The sequence below is a fragment of the Octodon degus genome, unplaced genomic scaffold (assembly GCF_000260255.1).
Source record: "Octodon degus isolate 3935 unplaced genomic scaffold, OctDeg1.0 scaffold00280, whole genome shotgun sequence".
Taxonomy (NCBI): domain Eukaryota; kingdom Metazoa; phylum Chordata; class Mammalia; order Rodentia; family Octodontidae; genus Octodon; species Octodon degus.
In genome coordinates this window covers 1,866,925-1,875,493 of record NW_004524856.1, presented here as the reverse complement: position 1 = coordinate 1,875,493, position 8,569 = coordinate 1,866,925, and the positions used below count along the sequence as shown (strand labels likewise).

The following is an 8,569-nucleotide window of genomic DNA, read 5'->3' as shown; positions in this document are numbered from 1 at the left end:
AGAGATTTGTACCTATGTTGTTTATTTATTATTTCTTGCCTATATCTTGTAATATGAGAAACTGCTTTGGCAGTAACAATACACAATGTATTAACATTGTTACTCTCTTAAAATCTTGTTTTGAGATTTTGTGCCATTGTTTTTTTTCTTTAAAATAAAAATAACTGATGTCAAAAATTAAAAAAAAAAAAAAACTCCATGGCAATCCCTGATGCACCACCATGATGCGCACGGAAGACAGGGTGACCTGGAAATACAACTATTTCCTTAAGATCATTCAGCTTTTGGATGACTATCCAAAATGCTTCACTGTGGGAGCAGACAATGTGGGCTCCAGATGCAGCAGATCAGAATGTCCCTCAGAGGGAAGGCTGTGGTGCTGATGGGCAAGAATACCATGATGTGCAAGGCTATCCGAGGACATCTGGAAAACAACCCATCTCTGGAGAGACTGTTGCCTCATATCCGGGGAGATGTGGGTTTTGTGTTCACCAAGTAGGACCTCACGAGATCAGGGATATGCTGCTGGCCAATAAGGTGCCTGTTTCTGCCCTTGCAGATGCCATTGCATCATGTGAAGCCACTGTGCCAGCCCAGAACACTGTTCTGAGGCTCAAGAAGACTTTCATCTTCCAGGCTCTGTGCATCACCACTAAAATCTCTGGAGCACCATTTAAATCCTTAGTGATGTACAGCTGATTAAGACTGGGGCAAAGTGGGAGCCAGCGAGGCAACCCTCTTGAACATGTTGAACATCTCACCATTCTCCTTTGGGCTGATCATTCAGCAAGTGTTTGACAATGGAAGCATCTACAACACAGAAGTGCTTGATGTTACAGAGGAAACTGCATTATTGCTTTCTGGAGGGCGTCCGCAATGTTGCCAGTGTTAGTCTGCAGACTGGTTACCCAACTGTTGCATCAGTGCCCCATTCTATCATCAGTGTGTACAAGAGGGTCCTAGCTTTGTCTGTGGAGACTGATTACACCTTCCCACTTGCTGAAAAGGTCAAGGCCTTCTTGACTTATCCATCTGTATTCGTGACTGCTGCCCCTGTCGCCGAAGCCACCACTGCTGCCCCTGCTGCTGCAGCTGCCCCAGCCAAGGTGGAAACCAAGGAAGAGTTGGAGGAGTCAGATGAGGAAATGGGATTTGGTCTCCTTGACTGATCACCAAAAACCAAACTATTCAGGCTGCCTGATTGGCAAAGCAAGGAATAAAGACATAATTCTCTTTTAAAAGATTAAATTAGAGGGCTGGCCAGATAGTTCAGCGGACTAAAGTGCCTGCTTAGGCAGAGTGCAGGGGCCAGGTTTGATCCCTGGCACCACAAGCTGTGCCAGCCCTGTCCCCGGGGGCACACTGAGACAGTGATTGACACTGTGAGTGGTGGCACTCACCTGCAATCCCAGTGCTTGGGAGACTGAAAACAGGAGGATCATTACAAGTCCAATCTACATAATGAGACCCTGTAGATCCTGCACTAAATACATTTAAAAAAATTAATTAAAGAAAAATACTAAGGAAATAAATTGAAAGAGATAGCAAGAAAAATAATGAGAAAAAAAAGGAAGACTTATTCACACAAAGGAACATTAAGAAAAGACAATAATAAAATGAGCAATAAAACTCTAAGTTCCACTAAAAGAGAAAGTATATAGCAAAACCACAAAATATATAATATGGGAGAAGAAAAAAAATCAATTCAAAAAGAAGGGAGGAGAAAAAAAAGTAGAAAATTCCTATGGTTTCCAGTGCCCACGGTCTTTAATTCCACAAATCACACTCCTCTTTGCCCCACTTTATAAACTGTCAGGTTATGTGTAGACTTCGCTGTTGAAGGGATTTCCTGTCTGTAAAATCCTGCTGGTGGTAACTGTCCAAGATGGGATACATGTCCAGAAAAAGTGTTGGACTTTAGATTCTGAGGCTCTTGGCAAGAATTTATGATGGCTGAGGAGCAACTCTAGGTACACGAAGTATATTCCAGTGTCCAGTGTCTGTGGGATCAGCTCAAAACTACATGGAAGCTCCTGGAGACAGACACATATGTGCCCAGAACTGATGTGGGGAAGTTGCAGCAAGCTCAAGGATACACAGGACACTGTGGGGTGTCTCAAGGGGGTCCAGGGCACCAGGCAAATCAGACAGACCTTTGACCCCTCTTGCTGCAAACTAGGAAGAAGATTGGCCTATTGGAACTGGAAATGTGCAAGTTAGGCCTCTAATATCTCAGGGTGGAAACTGGATGCCTAGCACTGAATCAGGGCTCCATCCAGCCCAGGGCAATGGGCAGACTCACATGGGACTGGGGCTTCTCATGGGGAGTCCACACTGCCCAAGATTGGTGCTGAATAGCAGATAGAGTCCCTGGTATGTCTAGGGATGACACAGGGCAGTGAGTACTAGGTGGGAACTCAAGCCACCTTAGGGCATTGGGTACAAATTTAAGCAGGACCAGCATTTGCTCTGTGTGCCAGATGAAGGTCCTAGTTGATGTGGGACAAACTTGAAGCAACTGGTGGTGACTCAGGCATGCCTACAGTCCAATATTTGTGACTTCAGACACAGGCAGCATTCACTTGCTTGTCCTCTTGCAGCCTGAGTTTTGGTGGGTGGGAGGGAGTATCCTATCCCATTCAAGTACACCAGTAAGGATGCAGCAAGCCTTTGACCTCCTGGATATTTGGAGAAGGGGCAATGGGCAAGGGGGCCCACATGTCTGAATTCTATGTGGGGGCTAGATGGTGGCATTCTCTTCAGTTCCCACTGCCTACTTAGGAAATTCTCAAGAAGGCTATTCCCAGGGTGAGTGACCCCACAGATCTGCCCTGGTGGGCCAGTTCCCCTCTTTTTAACTTTTTTTGTTGTTTTTGTTTACATTTTATTTTATTTACTTTGAAGAGTAAAAACAAAAGCAAAAACAAATAGCAGAAACAGGGTAACATACAACAATACATATGTTACAGATTTTCTAAGCATGAGTAACAAATTAGTACTGGTTGTTATATTACCTATTGTTATCCTCAAAGCTATTGCTCAGATTGACAGATACATGTAATACAAAAACCATGGCTTGGGCCAAGGAGATAGCTCAGTAGAATAAACACTTGCCTGGTAAGCAAGGTCATGAGTTCAATCTCTAGTACCGCAAAAAAAAAAAAAATGGCTGAATACATATCCTCTTGGTCTTCTAAATATGTACCATTTCTAAGGTCTTATCACTTATTATCATACTCTCTTTAAAATAATTTTTAAGTAAAAAAGACAAGAAAAATTAAAGATTTAATGAAAGGAAGAGTTAATATTCAAATATTTGTCCAACTTTACATAACTATATCCCTTCTTTTTAACTCTTATGTATATGTTTGGCTTACCCTACAATATCTTCTTTCAAAATGATTTTCTGTGCCAGGGTGTATATTCCTCTTCTGCTTTCCATTGTCTGTGTTTTTTAGCTGATCTCTGGGTCTCTCTGACATGATTCTTCCTCTATTCAGATATGTTGGATCCTCATTTCATACTTTTAAAAAATTCACAAATCTAACTACAGTACTTGCAAGTGTATAAATCTTTCAAATGAGGCAGTCATTGTGGCTCATACCTGTAATCACAACATTCTGGGAGTCTGAGTTAGGAGGATAACAAGTTTGAGCCCAGCCTGAGCAAATTTAATAACTTAGCAAAATTCTGTTTCCAAAATTTTTTTTTATTTTTCTGGTTTTTGAGATAGGGTCTCACTTTGTAGAATGGCCTTGATCTCCTTATGTAACCCAAACTGGATTCAAACTTGTGACAGTCTTCCTGCCTCAACTTCCTTAGTACTGGGATTACAGGCATACACCACCAAGGACAGCATTAAAAAAATTTTTAAAGGGCTTCAGATCTAGTTCAGTGTGAATCTCTGGGTTCAAACTCCAGTACCACTAAGGAAAACCCTTCAACTAATTCCCCAAAGTCACAGAAATAAACTCCAAAGCTATATTCTGGCCAATAAAGCCCTCCATAACATGCTTCTCAATCTCATCTCTCATCACTCCCTAAATTCCAGCCACTAAACTTCTCACTTTGTACCTCTATGCCTCTATATCTGCTGGTTCCACTGCCTTTGCTATCATTCTTCTTGCCACACCTTTTGGGCCTTAGAAGGATTTTCTAATTAATTTAGACTCTAATGTAATTTCTTTGTAAAGTTTGTATTCACTCCCAATACTTAGTTTATCTTGATTTTGACCCTTGCTATATCACATAAGGACCCTGAGTTCATATATACAAGTCTAAAGATGTTGCCTAGATTTGAACTCCTATATCCAAGTTTTCTGTTGCTAGGACTCCTACCCTTAATATCTAGTTCTTCCATGGCTCTTGCTGCTCTCCTGCACACTGACAGAACTGAGTCACTGTCTTATGACCCAAAATTTAAGCAGGCAATCATTGTCAGGATGGTGCAAGTATAGGTTCTGTACTGAAGGTAGCTTGGTGCTTTGCCCTAGTCCTGACCCCAGTCCTTCTTCATACATCAAAATTTTGGCACAAATATTTTTCTTCCTCCTTGTATTATACTGTTTGGGCTCAGTTTATTTCACTTCACTCATCTCACATCCACTCACATCACTGCTTCCCATATTTTGTGAGCCAAAGATGAACCTGATCATGGGACCTAGTTGCTGAATGTGAGAAGCATTGGTAATAGCACTTATCAAAGAAAAGAAAATAGCTGGAATTTGTAGTAAAATTAGACATAAGAACAGTCTCGGGCTGGAGAGATGGCTCAGTGGTATAAAGCACCTACTTGGAACAAGCTTGGCAAAGCACAGGGACCACGGTTCGATCCCCCAGCACCACACGCCAGCCACCCCCGCCCCCAGGTGGGCTGAGCTGGCCACATACTCTCTCTCTCTCTCTCTCTCTCTCTCTCTCTCTCTCTCTCTCTCTCTCTAAATAAATGTTTAAAAAAAACATTAAAACAGTCTCGTCAAATTCTAAAAGCCCTTGAAAGTACTCTGAAGATCACTTTAAAACACCTTAAGTATCCATCTACTTCTTCCTCTAATTAAGACTTTTTTCTCAAGTACTAGCATTCAAGTTAAACGTTTAAAGCTTGTTCAGTTTTCCTTTATTTAGTAGCCAATATTGCAAAAATATTTTCTATTTTTCATGACTTACATGTAGTTTTATTTAGCTTGTGGGTTAAATGTGCGTCTGTCTGCTATTGTTGAAAATTTTCCAGAACTCTGAATTACTAATTTTAACAAACTTTTTAGAACACACACATTCACTCTCTGCTTGGTGGCACATGTCTATAATCCTAGCTACTTGGGAGCTTGCAGCAAAGGATCCCAAATTCAAGGCCAACCTTGTAAACTTAGTGAGGCCCTATATAAAAGTAAAATTACTGAAGATGTCACTTAGTACCAGAGTACTTGCCAGGCATGTACAAGACCCTGGGTCCAATACCCAGTACCAAAAAAGAAAGCCAAAAGAATTAAACGTTTAGCTTGCCAATCGCAGATTATTTTATCTTTTTTTTTTCCGGAACCAGGGATTGAACTCAGGTCCTTGTGCTTGCCAGGGAAGCGCTTATTCCACTGAGCCATCTCCCCGGCCCTGCAGATTATTTTAGAATGCCAAATAAACCCAGCTGATAGAAGAAAATACTCCATGAAAGAATTCCATCTAATAGACATATAAGCCTTGGTAAAAACTAGAAAAACTCACTGCTTAGAAGCACCTATGAAATAAATAATCTAAATAATGATTATCAATGGAAAGCAACAGAAAAAAAACAATGAAAAATTGTACAATGAAAAGATCAAGCTGTCACTAATCTGCACTTAGCCATACCATCACAGAAAGTGGAACAACTATCAAACCTTAAAAGAAAAATCCTCCAACCCAGACAGATGAAAGCTACAAAGTTATCTTTCAGAAGTGATAGTGAAATGAGATACTTTTAAGATAAAGAACATTTGAAGAAATTCATGACCACTAAAGCATCACTTCAAAAGGTTCTGAAGGATATCTTAGAAAAAGACAAAGAAAACAATTCCAAGAATCCCAATAAAATTAATCTACCAGGCAAAGCATGCAATGAAACAGAATGGAAAGAAATGAGAACCAATGATGGGAAAATAATATAGTGACAAAGATAACTGAGTACATATCAGATATAACCATCAAGGTAAATGGTCTCAATACACCAGTCAAAAGAAACCGATTGGCAGAATTAAACAAGAAACAAGATCCTACAATAAACTGCATACAAGAACACATTTAACTCAATAACAAAATCACAAACTGAAAGTTGTTGTGGTTTGTGTCTAGATGGTCCCCCAAAAGCCTTATTCAGTCATGGGGGCTGGCTTCTAGAGTTTGTAATTGATTAATGGTGCAATGCTCCGATTATGGGTGTGAGTGCTACACACAACTTGGGGTAGGTAGCCTGCAGAAATATAAGGAAAGGAAAGAGGCATAATCTCTCTGCTCCTCCCTTTTTGCTCTTGTTGCTTTTGCTGTCTTCTAGAGCCATGAACAGTTACTCCTCTGCCAGGCCACTGTGCCTTGGACCCAGCTGACTATGGACTGAAAACTCCACACACTGTGAGCTAAATAAACCTTTCCAATCTTAGTTTTGGGTGTCAGGTATTTTGTCCTAGCAATAAGAGAAAAGTAACCAAAATAAAACTTAAAGAATGGAAAGCAATAATTCATGAGAAAGGAACCTAGAAAACAGAACAAGTAGCTATTCTATTTGCAGACGAAGAGAATTTCAACCCAAGACTAATCAGAACAGACAAAAAAAGTCACTATATACATGTTAAAGGAACAAATCAAGGGCTAGCCAGATAGCTCAGCAGATTAAAGCGCCTTCTTAAGCAGAGCACAGTGGCCAGAGTTCACTCGGCCTGCCATGCCAGCCCCACCCCCAGGGTGCACTGAGAGGGCGATTGAGACTGGGTGTGGTGGCACGCACCTGTAATCCCAGTGCTTGGGAAGCTGAAAACAGGAGAATCACTACAAGTCTGATCTACGTAGTGAGACCCTGTAGACCCTGTCCTAAATACATTAAAAAATCAACAAAACAAGAGGAAGAGTGTCTTAGTTTTGCTCATTGCTGAGACAAAATACCAAATGCTTAAAGTTAAGGAAGAAAATGTTTATTTCACTCAGTTTGTAGAGGTTTTAGTCAATACTTGGCTGGCTCCAAGGCAGAATGGCTCATAGCAGAGGACAGCAGTTCATGGCAGCAGAAAAAAGCAAAAGAAGCAAGAGCAAAACACGGAGGAGTGAGAAAGCAAGCTTCTTTCCTTCCCTTATATTTTATGCAGGCTACCCACTCTAGGGTAGGTATAGCACTCATGCCCATAAACCCAGCACTGGATCACAAATCAGTCATGAACTCTAGAAGTCTGCCCCCATGACTGCATGAAGCTTTGCAGGAATATCTAGACACAAATCATAACAAAGAGGAAACAATCATAAATATATGTTCACTACATCCCAACACACACAACTATATAAAACAAACACAATGGATATGAAAAATCTGATAATCAGTTTTAATGGGGGACCTCAAAACCTCACTATTACAAATAGACAGATCTTCTGAACAAAAAAAAATCAACAATGAAGTATCAGAGCTGCATCAAACATTTGAACAAATGGATTTACCATATATGTTAAGCAAAACACATTCTTCTGAGCAATACACAGGATACAGACTAAATATGAGCTCATAGAATATGCTTAAGTAAGTGTAAAGGAACTGAAATTATTACACCCATATTACCATTTATTGCAGTATGCTGTCATGAAATTGGAAAACAATGGCCAAAACCCATAAAAAACCTACATAAACAGGTGGAAATTAAATAATAACTATCTGAACAACCAATGAGTCACAGATAAAATTAAAGAAGAAATTAGACAGTTTCTGCAATTAAATGATAATGCTGGTATGACATACCAGAACGCATGGGACACAATGAAAGCATTCCTACAAGGGAAATTCATAGAGTTGAATTTCCACATTAGAAAAACAGCACGAACTAAAAGAAACCTAATTTTGAACCTCAAATTTTTAAAACTGGAAGAGCAAGTAATATCCAATGCTCATATAGAGAAGAAAATTTTAAAGAGCAGAGCAGAGGGGCCGGGGAGATAGCTTGGGAGAATAAGTGCTTGCCTGGCAAGTGCAAGGGTCTGAGTTCAATCCCTGGGTCCGCAAAAAAAAAAAGAGCAGAGCAGAAATTAATGCAATTGAGATTAAGAAAACAATACTAAGAATTGAAAAGGTGGTTCTTCAAAGACTAACTAAAACAAACAAACTCTTAGTCAAAATGATAAAGAAAAAAGGAAAGAAAAAACTCAAATCCCTGCAAAAAGGAATGAAAAAGTCAAAACTCACAAAGGATCCTGCATAAATTCAGAAGGTCATCAGGGGCTACTCTGAGAACCTGTATTCTAATGAGAAGGAAAACTCAAAAGAAATGGCCAGATATTTAGATGAATATCAATTACCAAAGCTGAGTAAAGAAGAAATTACTAATTCAATATCAGTTAATAAAAT

General features: G+C 39.9%; 1 pseudogene; it reads left to right on the top strand.

The window, feature by feature from the left end:
- Positions 1-224: 224 nt before the first annotated feature.
- Positions 225-1,169, top strand: LOC101577697 (annotated as a pseudogene).
- Positions 1,170-8,569: the final 7,400 nt, after the last annotated feature.